Source organism: Quercus suber, unplaced genomic scaffold (genome assembly GCF_002906115.3).
Source record: "Quercus suber isolate HL8 unplaced genomic scaffold, Cork oak 2.0 scaffold_424, whole genome shotgun sequence".
Lineage (NCBI taxonomy): Eukaryota > Viridiplantae > Streptophyta > Magnoliopsida > Fagales > Fagaceae > Quercus > Quercus suber.
Genome location: NW_027069875.1, coordinates 233,053 through 246,637, shown reverse-complemented (window position 1 = coordinate 246,637; position 13,585 = coordinate 233,053). Strand labels below are relative to the sequence as shown.

The following is a 13,585-nucleotide window of genomic DNA, read 5'->3' as shown; positions in this document are numbered from 1 at the left end:
ATATTAAATACTGTCTACATTGGAGAATTAAAACATAAAAACTGATTGGTGTCTTGGTTTGATGATAAAAAGCTATTATTAGAAACGGACATCATAGGTTGAAAATTTCTCAAAAAAAGAAAAGAAAACATAAAAACTAAATATTCCTTAAAAAAACCAGAATTAAATGTTATTTTACAAGATAATAAAGACATTTGAACATATAACGTAGAACATAGATGACACATGTCACCTACGTGGCTATTACATAATCTGCCCTTTGCTCTTGCATTATTCTACTTTTACTTTTAGTGGGTTGTACAACATTTTTTTTTACCCCTCTTTAGGCCTAAATTTGTTTTCCCCCTTTTAAAGAGTGTGAGGGAATTTCACTAGCAAAATAAATTTGGAAATTGAAATGTTCTGAAATTATTATTATTATTATTATTTTATTTTATTTTATTTTATTTTATTTTATTTTATTTTTTATTATATTTTTTTTTTCAGTTGGCTTGCCTCTCATTATAGACATGGTACCAATCCAATTAGATTTGCCCCGAAAAAAAAAAGTTTGGCTAACCTCCAGTACTTTTTTAATTGGAATTTCCTTTTGTTTTAATGAGAAACTGCCACATTGTCTACTAACTAAATAAAATGTAAAGATTAAAACCCATTACCACTTGCCATTGTATATTTAAAACAAAAAGACATATCCAGTTAAAAAAGTACTAGAGATAAATCAAACCCAAAAAGATGCCATTATAAATTGTCAAATAAGCTTGACTGTTGAGAAAGCATGGATCACGTGTTCTGAGAATCTAAACTAACAACTCTAAACAACTCTAAACATAAAGAGAACCTAAACAACTCTAAACATAGTATTGGGCAATCTTAATCCCTTTTTTTTTAATAGCTGTCCCCTTCTCACTTGAGTTAGAGCTAAGCTAACAATCAATGTTACATTGTGACAGTTTGTTCGGTTGTTCCAGCACTTCCTTGGTTTGGTGCCATTTTTTAATTAATAGTTTAATACTATAATTGGGTACATTTGAAAAACTTGGGATATAGAGATCATTGACTTAACGTTTCAACAACCATTTGCCTTTGATTTTCCTATTGTTATATAAACACAGATGTAGGCAGGCAACTTATAAGTTAAATTTCAGAAATTGTGATTGTTGGAGTTTTACTGAGCAATAGTTTGGTGACACAAAATTAGTCAAAATTGTTAGCATGATTTATTGAAATTAGTATATACCAAAAATTGAATTACACGTGGGTTTCTATGAAATCATCTTTGCTTCAATCATAATTTATAATTTTTTTTTTTTTTTTTTAATTTTTGCTCTTGTCCCACATGGAAAAGAAAGTCTCCCTCTTCATGCCATATAAGGGATGAGCCAATGAGAAAGAGTACCACTAGTTTGGTTAACCAAACTAGTGGTACTCTTCAACCATTGGTCATCCCTTATAAGGCATGAAGAGGAAGGCTTTCCTTCCAGAGTGAGACTTGAAGCCAAAAAAGATTACAAGTGCAACACTTGGTCTTGAGGCAAAAACTGCCCCCACATTAAGACTAGTGGTACTCTTTCTCATTGGCTCATCCCTTATATGGCATGAAGAGGTAGGCTTTCTTTTCTATGTGGGACAAGAGCAAAAATCAAACTAGTGGTACTCTTTCTCATTGGCTTATCCCTTATATGGCATGAAGAGGGAGGCTTTTTTTTCCATGTGGGACAAGAGCAAAAATTGCCTAGGCTCCAATTGGTCTAGCCCTTGGCCTTGAAGCAAAAAATGCCCCCACAAAGAGAATCTAAACAACTCTAAACATAGGATTGGACAATCTTAATCCTTTTTTTTTAATAGCTGTCCCCTTCTCACTTGAGTTAGAGCTAAGCTAACAATCAATGGTACATTGTGACAGTTTGTTCAGTTGTTCCAGCACTTCCTTGGTTTGGTGCCATTTTTTAATTAATAGTTTAATACTACAATTGGGTACATTTGAAAAACTTGGGATACAGAGATCATTGACTTAAAGTTTCAACAACCATGCATTTACCTTTGATTTTCCTATTGTTATATAAACACAGATGTAGGCATGCAACTTTTAAATTAAATTTCAGAAATTGTGATTGCTGGAGTTTTACTAAGCAATAGTTTGGTGACACAAAATTAGTCAAAATTGTTAGCATGATTTATTGAAATTGGTATATACCAAAAATTGAATTACATGTGGGTTTATATGAAATCATCTTGCTTCAATCATAATTTATAATTTTTTTTATGAATCAGGATTTCATTACATACAACTTATCACTTAGCAAGTTTTGAAAAAATTGTATCTATAACACTACTCTTTATAAAGTGATAAAGTAGGTAATTAAGTGTGTGTTTAGCTCCAGCTTAAAAAGTTAGTTTATTTTACAATTCAGCTTATTTTTACTACTATTCATAGGCCCGACTATACTTTTTGGTACTATTCATGGGTCCTACTATACTATTTCAACTAACTTTTACCTTTATCTACAGTACTTTCAGCAAAAAGTTTTTAGTTTCAGCAAAATAAGTAGATTCCAAACAGACTCTAAATAATAAAATCCGGCCACCTTGACAATTAGTCCACTGTTACAGCTGAAATTAGGTTTTAACTTTTAAGGAAAGGTCTACTGCTTGCTTGGGATTTGCAATTAAGGGAAAAGTATTATTGAATTAGACTTTATATATATGTGTGAAAAATTAACGAATGCCCTAATGACATTTTTTAATGAATTATTTTAAGCAATTTTTTATGTGAAAAGAGAAACTAGTAATTAATGTTTTGACAACTTTTTCAATTTTCTATAAAAATGATATAAAAAATTTCCTTAAATGGTTTATTAACCATTGCTCAAAGAGTACCCGTTAACATGACCATATATGTGTGTGTATATATATATATATTGGTTTTTTAGAAACAGGTTTGACTTTATTTATAGAGTAACTTGACTTTGCCCAAGGTTTTGTAATTGTAGGGGGGCCAATTACCATAATAGGGTGGCATAAATCTTAACTGTGGGAATATTAATATTTGAAGGGAGTTTTAACTTTGTTTAAAAAGTAGCCTTGGGGTGGGGGTGGGCTGGTTTCATTTTGGTTCCATAAATTTGCTTCAACCTAAGAATAATATTCATTGTCTATAAAGGTAATTTTTATCCACTAATATATGAATATTAAAGTCTTATAAATAAAGTAATACCACAAAGGATTTAGATGCCTTTGTCCAAGGATCCTCCCAGGGAGACTTTGAAGTTGTTTGTGAAAGTGTTAGCGAGATTTTGTTATTTGTTGATGCATTTTGAGTGTATAAACACTGTAATATTTATTTGATATAGTGAATTCATCATTTGCTACTTGTAAACAAGTGATTGAGCCAATAATTATTTTCCATAGGAGTCAAGCCAAATATAATAAATTTCTTTTTCTTTAATTAAAAAAAAAACTACAAAAAATACTTAAAAAATCATTCTAAAATTAAAAGATAATGTTTTTACTACGATTAAGGGAAATTTTGAAAAACTAGGGGGCCCTCTAGTTTTGCCACCACTGCCATGAACATATGCTATTGTCGAACCACGTAAATTTTTAGTGTTTTCTCTTGTATGTGATTGCTTATTAATTTATTCATTCTTATTATTTCTTTGAAGATCTTTCTAAATCCCATAATATTTGACAATCACTATTTGTGCATTTCGCATAGCAAATTGGTATTAGAGTTTTCACTTTTACAATAATTTTTATTGGAGATGTTCATGTTGAATCCCTTCTTCACTTTTGATGTATCAAGAAAAAATGAAAAATATTAAAATTACTACAACTTTTACTACAATCAATATATAGGAATTCCATTCTGCTAATGGAAAATAAGGAAAGTGATGTTAGAGATGCTACAAATTTTACTATATAAGACTTACAATTTTTTTTTTTTTTGGGGAAAAAAGTATAAGAGTTATAACTGGATTTGTCACAAATATAAAAAAAGTAATTACAAGATTTATTTATCAAGTTGTTGAAGTCCACCATCACATTTAATTTATATATATATATATATATTGATTGTAGTAAAAGTTGTAGTAATTTTAATATTTTTCATTTTTTCTTGATACATCAAAAGTGAAGAAGGGATTCAACATGAACATCTCCAATAAAAATTATTGTAAAAGTGAAAACTCTAATACCAATTTGCTATGCGAAATGCACAAATAGTGATTGTCAAATATTATGGGATTTAGAAAGATCTTCAAAGAAATAATAAGAATGAATAAATTAATAAGCAATCACATACAAGAGAAAACACTAAAAATTTACGTGGTTCGACAATAGCATATGTTCATGGCAGTGGTGGCAAAACTAGAGGGCCCCCTAGTTTTTCAAAATTTCCCTTAATCGTAGTAAAAACATTATCTTTTAATTTTAGAATGATTTTTTAAGTATTTTTTGTAGTTTTTTTTTTAATTAAAGAAAAAGAAATTTATTATATTTGGCTTGACTCCTATGGAAAATAATTATTGGCTCAATCACTTGTTTACAAGTAGCAAATGATGAATTCACTATATCAAATAAATATTACAGTGTTTATACACTCAAAATGCATCAACAAATAACAAAATCTCGCTAACACTTTCACAAACAACTTCAAAGTCTCCCTGGGAGGATCCTTGGACAAAGGCATCTAAATCCTTTGTGGTATTACTTTATTTATAAGACTTTAATATTCATATATTAGTGGATAAAAATTACCTTTATAGACAATGAATATTATTCTTAGGTTGAAGCAAATTTATGGAACCAAAATGAAACCAGCCCACCCCCACCCCAAGGCTACTTTTTAAACAAAGTTAAAACTCCCTTCAAATATTAATATTCCCACAGTTAAGATTTATGCCACCCTATTATGGTAATTGGCCCCCCTACAATTACAAAACCTTGGGCAAAGTCAAGTTACTCTATAAATAAAGTCAAACCTGTTTCTAAAAAACCAATATATATATATATACACACACATATATGGTCATGTTAACGNCCACCTGTGTGAGCACTGATCAAATGTTTTGCAATTGTGTGGTGGACTTGGTGGTGCGGCAGATCAACAAAGCCTTTGACCTTCCAATTTTATACTACTATGGTGTAAGTTAAAATACTTATGTGTTCATTTTATAGATGCTAAATGTCTAATTATTGCAACTTTTTGACACATATATTTATCACTAATTGGATTGTATTCTATTTAAATAAAAGTTATATCTATTTTTAGACTCTCTTAAATCTATATTTGCAAAAAAAAATCAAAAAAAAAAAATCCATTTTATATTTGTTAGGTAATTGTTAAAATACTTCTGTGTTCATTTTATAGATACTAAATGTCTAATTATTGCAATTTTTTGACATATATATTTATCACTAATTGGATTGTATTCTATTTAAATGAAAGTTATATTTATTTTATACTTTCTTAAATCTATATATGCATATTATCGGGTATGTGTAACCAAAATGATAAGGGTTCTTTAAAAAGTTTCAAATTAATTAGGATAATTCCATATATATATATATATATTTCTTCTTTCTTCTTTTTTTTTTTTCCCAAAAATGAGGTCTAAAATTGGCTCTGCCACTAAAGTACCAAATTAAAAGTTGAAAAAGTCAAACACAAGATTTAGAGTCTATTTGGTAAAATATTAAAGGGTGTTTGGTTTGAGAAAAAATGTGGTGTTTTCAGTATTTTTTCAATTTTTGTAGGACCCAATACAAAAAAACACTGGTTTGGTTGTGTTTTTGTACCTAGTTTTCATTTTCAGTATTAAAAAAACTGCATACAATTTTTGGGGTTTTCATTTTCTTGAAATGAATATCATGGCATTTTTGTAAAAAAACCAATTACGTGGGTCCACTAAACAGTGAGTTGTTTCTCTCTCTCTCTGTCTCTCTCTGTCTCTCTCTGATTCCAAAAATTATATATTTTCTTGTTTTTTTTTTCCAAAAATTTTAGGGGACCAAGCCGCCTTCAGCCTCAATGTGGCTCCATGACTAAAGTAACCAAAATTAAAAGTTGACAAAGTTAGACACAAGATTAGAGTCTATTTGGTAAAAATATTAGAGGGTGTTTGGTTTGGAAAAAATGTGGTGTTTTCAATATTTATTCTCAGCTTTTTTGTGGGACTACCACAATATCGTGGCATTTTTGTAAGAAAAACCAATTTCATGGGTCCACTAATAGTAAGTTGTCCTATCAGAAGCTCTCTCTCTCTCTCTCTTCTCTCTCAATGGTGGTGGTGGTGGTCAATCGATGGGCTACTGTCCAACTAAAACGAGTAAAGTGAAGTTGAAAAGTAAAACTCTGAATACAGTAATGAAGCATATGGAAACTCAGCCGATTAGGAAAGAAAGTAGCGGGAATCTAAAGTTTAGGGTGTGTTGAAGAGCCTTAAAACATAAAGCTAAAGAGTTTAAGGGATACCTAAAGCTACAAACCATATTAAGACTAAAACTAAAATTTTGAAACTTACAGAATATATATATATATATATATATAAATTTATTGTTCATATTTTAGAAATCTAGAACTTTAATTTGTCAAATATTTAAACACTAAAGAGTTTTTCAGTTAAACTCCATATCGTAAAAGTTTTACCATTAATTAGTAGTCGAGCTTTTGCAAAAAGATTATAGAGCCTTAATTAAATTTTTTTAAAAATTTCTTGAAACTCAAATTGGGAGGATTGAGAATATTCTAATTTTTCATTATGTGTGTTTGGTATAGAGAATATAAATTTGGAAGGATAAAAATAATTATAACTAGGTTGTAATCCATGTTTACGCACATAATATTATTCAATAATGGTGATGATAAAATGATTTACCTAAGTAAGTGGGGTGATTATTTTGATTTTCATGCTAAGTATTTGAATGAATAACTTTACATTAAAATTAAGAAAATTAAAATGGACATTTATCACAAATTGGATTACAGTTAAAAACTAATCTAGATTCAATTTGGATTATGATTATGTTTTGACTTTAATATAATATTTATGATATGATTTTTTTTTTTTTTTTTTGGTTGAGAAAAAAATGAGAAAATGGAATTTTTTTTTTAAATATATTTATTATTATGCTCCTATTATCAAATTTTTTTTTATTTTTTATTTTAATAATAGTATGTGAGAAGTAATTTTTTTCATTATTATCTAATAAATATTACATATATTATCTCTATGTGTGTGTTTTGAAAATCTAATTTTAAGTGTTTATTTTATTTTTATTTTGTGTATATAGGATAGAGGTCAACATCTCCACGATTTTTTTAATAATTTGATATTTGGTAGGGAAAGAATTTGAATAGTAAACATCTTTGTTGGAAATACTAAAAATGCCAATTGAATTTCTCTCTCTCTCTCTCTCTCTCTCTCTCTCTCTCTCTCTCTCTCTCTCTCTCTCTCTCTCTCTCTCTCTCTCTCTCTCTCTCTCTCTCTCTCTCTCTCTCTCTCTCTCTCTCTCTCTCCATTTGCCTTTCTTCTTCTTTTTTCTCTCTAGTTCTTCTCTCCTTTAGGCTACATTGTTGTAGTTTCGTGATTTACAACGTAAAAACTAACAAAGCTTCCATGGGAATGTGTAAATAATAATGACAAACTAGACTAGACAAGACAGACAAAGTTTCCCAAGCTTCCGTGTAGGCCCCTGTGTGGTTGTGCCCCTGGCCCACTCTGTTTCCCACTTTCCCAATTACCAAGTAATGCACTTTTCTTTTCATTTGTTTTCTCTTAATTTTCCTTTTAATATATTATTTGTTATTACAATAATATATATATATATATATATATATATCATATGGCATTTTAAATGTACTTGATTAAAATATACTACTATATAACATTTAATTTATTGATAAAATAATATAACATGTATTTAGTTGTTTTTTATTAGAATTTTTTTATGGGTTGAAATTTGAATGATTGTTCGTCTTTTATTTATCAATCTTTAAATTAAAAGTATTTTTTTTAATCTCAATCATTTTATTTAATGGGTGATAATTTATTTTCATAAATCTAGGTTCATCAGTAAGTTTAGGACTATTGATTATTAAATTGTATTATACATTACTATTCTAGATTTCATACACACACAAAAAATTTGTTGTCTAATTTTATGTATGACACCCACAAAGATAAATTCCTGGCTCCACCACTGGGTTACTTTATAGAGGAAAAGATTAAAATGGATATGTGTACAAGGTGTAAGTGATTAAAAAAAAAAAATAATAAAGTAAAACACTTAGTGTTTCCATTTTATGCTTTGTCAAGTATTGTATGTCGTGCATTTATCCTTTTTTTTTTTTTTAAGTAAAAAAAGGGGTAACACATTTCGAGTGACAAAACATAAAGTAAAATAATTAAAGTTGGCTTTAAATAGGTTTAAAATTATATTTCCAACTATTATGTGATTATATGACTATTATCTATACATGTGTATTATTTAAATAAGTCACATGACTCATTACAAAGATTACGTGACTAAAACTACATACACGTATGGTTTTTTCAGTTGTCATATAGTAAGTCAAAAGAAGATAGCTATAAATTGGTATGAAGCCAATTTTTTTATTTTTTTTTAAAAAAGTACTTAGAGTCGAACTGATAATTCTCGTATAACAATCTATCATGATGTTTATTGCGAGAGTTCTCACCTTTGTTTCTTTTTTCCATTTTACTCATCTGTAATTAATTATTGCCACTTCTACATTAATTATCCCTTTGTTTAAAACTCTAAACATTTACTGCCTGAAATTGTTGGAAAGATTGATTAATTTTTTATATTAAATCATTTGCAGGCTACCAAGGCACAAAGCAATTATGGCACACACATACACTACTCCATGGCTCTTGGTAGTAGCTGAGCTTCTAATACTAGTCTCTATAACCGAAAGCAAAGTTCCAGCCATCATAGTTTTTGGGGACTCAACCGTGGATGCAGGAAACAACAACGTGTATGTAACCCTTGTCAAGAGCAATTTCAGGCCTTATGGACGTGATTTTGCTGGTGGTCGCCCCACAGGACGGTTCTCTAATGGTCGCATTCCACCAGACTTCATTTCTGAGGCTTTTGTCCCCCCCCCCCCCCTCCCAAAGATAAATTACTAGCTCCACCATTGGGTTGCTTTATAAAGGAAAAGATTAAAATGGATATGTGACAAGGTGCAGGTGATTAAAAAAAAACACTAGCATTTCCATTTTATGCTTTATCAAGTATTGTATGTCATGTATTTATCCTTTTTTAAAAAAAAGTAAAAAAAGGGGTAACACATTTTGAGTGACAAAACATAAAGTAAAACAATAAATTTTGGCTTTAAATATGTTTGAAATTATCTATCCAACTATTATGTGGTTATATGACTATTATCTATACATGTGTATTATTTAAATAAGTCACATGACTCATTACAAAGGTTATGTAACTAAAACTACATATATGCATGGTCTTTTCAATTGTCATATAGTGAGTTAAAAGAAGATCGCTATAAATTGGTATAAAGCCAATTTTTTTTTTAAATAAAGTACATAGAGTGGGACCAATAATTCTCGTATAATAATCTATCATGATGTTTATCGCGAGAGTTCTCACTTTTGTTTGTTTTTTCCATTTTACTCTGTTGTATTTAATTATTGCCACTTCTACATTAATTATCCCTTTGTTTAAAACTCTAAACATTTACTGCCTGCAAATTGTTGGAAAGATTGATTAGTTTTTTATATTAAATCATTTGCAGGCTACCAAGACACAAAGCAATTATGGCATACACATACACTACTCCATGGCTCTTGGTAGTAGCTGAGCTTCTAATACTAGTCTCTATAACCGAAAGCAAAGTTCCAGCCATCATAGTTTTTGGGGACTCAACCGTGGATGCAGGAAACAACAACGTGTATCCAGCCCTTCTCAAGAGCAATTTCAGGCCTTATGGACGTGATTTTGCTGGTGGTCGCCCCACAGGACGGTTCTCTAATGGTCGCATTCCTCCAGACTTTATTTCTGAGGCTTTTGGGCTCAAACCAACAGTACCCGCTTACTTAGATCCTGCGTATAATATATAAGATTTTGCCACCGGAGTTTGCTTTGCTTCTGCTGGGAAAGGCTATGACAATGCAACTTCTGATGTATTTGTAAGTATCAAACCAAACCATATCTATCAACCTATGCAAAAAATGAATAAAAAACCATGCAAAGAGCTTTTTAGCTCAACTGACAACTATCAAGTTATCCACTTTGTGACATTATTTGTTGGTCCCTCCTCTATTATTAATTAATACTTTTTTTTTTTAATTCTTCAAATTTAGGTTCTAACTGGTTGAGAATTATCTTCTCCAATTCATTAGGTTGCAATTTATATGACAAACCATGTGTATTATTTAAATGAGTCACATAATTCATTAAAATTTTTGCAACTAAAACTACACAATAATGGTTTCTTCAATTGTTATATAATGTTATATAATGCATTGAAAGAAGATAGCTCAAACTGATTTGGAGCTAAACTTTTTCCTTTTTTTTGTTTTTGTTTTTTTGTTTTTGTTTTTGTGTGTGTGTGTGTGTTTTTTTTTTTACCCTATAAAAGATTAATTGAATAAATTGATTCATGCTTTTCTTATGAGTAATTAATACATACTTTTTAGTATTCTAATTTGTCAATGCGTGTGCATGATGAGAAAGTTATACCAATTTTTAACTTGTGCTTCCTTAATTTGCAGAAAGTGATACCAGTGTGGAAGGAATTGGAGTACTACAAGGAGTACCAAAACAAGTTGAGAGCCTATGTTGGTAAAGACAAGGCAAATGAGATTTTGAGTGAGGCCTTATATTTGATGAGCCTAGGAACAAACGACTTCCTAGAGAACTATTACTTATCCCCTAAACGGCAATCTCAATTCACAGTCCAACAGTATGAGGATTTTCTCATTGGACTTGCTGAAAATTTCATCAAAGAATTGTATAGTCTTGGAGTTCGGAAAATATCACTCACTGGACTTCCTCCAATGGGGTGTTTGCCACTGGAGAGAACCATAAATATTTTGGGTCAAAACGAATGCTTGGAGAAATTTAACAATGTGGCGCTGGAATTTAATGGGAAGTTAAATGGTTTGGTGAAAAGCCTGAATAAGGAGCTTCCAGGGCTTAGATTACTGTCTGCAGATGTATACAAGATTCTCGATCAAATCATCAAGAAACCTTCTTTATATGGTAAGTTCATACTCCTTATACATACTGTAATTTGGATGATGAAGGAACAGCGTGAAAATAATTAAAAAAATTAAATAAAATTTGATATTTTAATAAAATATAATATAAAATAGATAATTTGATGTGTGATATTTTGCACGAACTAATGGGAATGTTCTGTGCTCCAAAATTAGAGCCGGCTCTATTTGCTATGCTAATCCAATTTGAAACAAACAATACATGTCAGGTTTTGTTTTTATTTTATTTTTCCTCTACTCGTAAGTTCTTCAGTCATAACAAATATGAAATACGTTGTGGATTGGCAGGATTTGACGTTGTAGGAAGGGGATGCTGTGCTACTGGTAAATTCGAATTGAGTTACCTCTGCAATAAGCTGAGTCCGTTTACTTGTTCGGATGCGAAAAAGTATGTCTTTTGGGATGCCTTCCACCCTACAGAGAAAACAAATCACATAGTCGTTAATAGTTTTCTTGGTAAGCTTCTAGCATATTTTCGTTGATTACTTTCATCCAAAAAAAAAAAAAAAATCTCTGATTTTTGTTGTGGTTGATTACCATAATATCTCAATTAAAATATTTATTTATTTATTTATAATGATGGATTTTGTAGGGCCTATTTTTGTAGCCCTTGCCCAAAGGATATGGGTTAAAGGCCCAACGAACTCAGGACAATGAATTTGTAGAGAGTGGATCGAAGGTTTAGGCGCTGGCCGGCGTTCACGAAGCATGAACTCCTTTCTCTTTTATTGAAAAGATACTTAGAACAATTTACAACTGAGGGATGCTCCTCGGCTCATGGCCGAGGAGACTTTTCTTCCCCCCCCCCCCCTCACACATTTTGCTCACAGTTCTTATATATGCCCATCTTTTTCCTTCTGTTGATCATCTATTGGCCTTCCTCCTGACGGCCTATCCCATCAAAGGTCATCTCTGTGCTCAAGTGTTCACCCTGATCGATGTCGCCCTAGCAAGGGGTTACATCCCATTAATGCGGCCAGAAGGGTTAGGTGAACGTATTCAATGCCGAGGTGACGGTTCGCCCAGAGCTTGCCCTTCTCCGTACCGAGGTCTCGGACGACAGAGGATAGGGTCACCTTCGGACCCATCGTGCGTCCTCAGCGTGGCCATTTGGGCTTGGGTTGAAGTGGGCCTCGGCTAATCGATTTCTGGCCCCACAATAGCCCCTCAAAATCCTGCTGCATGCATCCTCGGGCGGGGAGAAGGATTTTGACATCCTCGGCCTCACCCCCCCCACCCTTCGCCAGTGCTGGGGTCCATTCACCTGCAAGGGCACGTAGCTGACGTTTCGGAGCACGTAACCTGTCCATCATTAAATTCAGGCGGCTCTGTGCTCCCCACGTCCAATGAGGCGTTACCCATCCAACGGTGGAGATTCGTCTTGCATTTATGAGCGGGAAAACCCGCATGGTTCCTCGATTTGGGGTATAAATACCCGTACGAACCGCTTCTTCCAGTTCCTCATTGTAATCGAGAACATTCGTGCGCCCCTCTTGAGCTCAGCCACACTCTTATTAGCACCTCCAGCACAAAAGCCTGTCCGAGGAGACTTTTCCTCTTTCCTGTAGTCACTCTGTCTCTTTTTGGCCTATCTTTCTCTTTCCCTTTTTCTGCTTCGCCTGTTCTTTCTTAGTTCTTTTAGGCGTATACTGGGATGGGTAGGTTTAAGAAATACGTCAATACTGAGAGGGCGATGGAGAAATTCATCACCGACTATAAAATTTCCGGCAATGTGAATCTGAGACATTGTGAGGACGGGGTGTGGCGCATATACAGGCAGGAGGGCGAGGTGGTAATTCCCGTAGTCGCCTTCCTTGAAGGGGGATGACGATTCCCATGGGCCGGTGATGAGGATTACCTCATGCACTTTCGGTTGGCCCCACCCAGTGTGGATAAATGTCTTTTAGGATTCTGGGCTGTGTGGACGCCCTGAACGAGAAGAGGGCTGAGGTTGACCCACCATGACGTGAACTGGTGTTACAACCTTCAGCTTCTAAAGGGCAAGTCGTATTACCTGAAGACAAGAGACGACAGGGTGCGGCTTTATTCAGTGCCTCCCGAGTCCAGCAAGGGGTTCTATGAGGATTTCTCATTGTGTCAAGGAGTGGCACGATGCCTCACTGCCCAACAACAGAGGAACACCAGGGCAGTAGGAGACAGATAGGTTTCAAGCTCTGTCTTTTTTCTTTCCTTTTTACTAACGCAGTGGTGCTTTCCGTTGCAGACTCGCACGCCTTTCAGCGTCACTCCATCTGGTCAACTGGGAAAATTTACAAAAGTGCTGAGGGCGCCGGTGTATATAAACGAGGAGACAACTAGGT

The 13,585-nt window shown here is 32.8% G+C and overlaps 1 long non-coding RNA gene and 1 pseudogene across 1 annotated transcript in view; both read left to right on the top strand.

The window, feature by feature from the left end:
* Positions 1–9,111, top strand: part of LOC136062532 (uncharacterized) — a 41,978-nt gene extending 32,867 nt beyond the window's left edge. The window contains exons 2-3 of the long non-coding RNA XR_010624264.1: positions 7,649–7,744; positions 8,843–9,111. This is a non-coding gene — a long non-coding RNA (uncharacterized LOC136062532). The remainder of the gene's footprint in view (positions 1–7,648; positions 7,745–8,842) is intronic.
* A 665-nt stretch (positions 9,112–9,776) lies between these two features.
* Positions 9,777–13,428, top strand: LOC111993161 (GDSL esterase/lipase At4g26790-like; annotated as a pseudogene).
* The last annotated feature ends 157 nt before the right edge of the window (positions 13,429–13,585 follow it).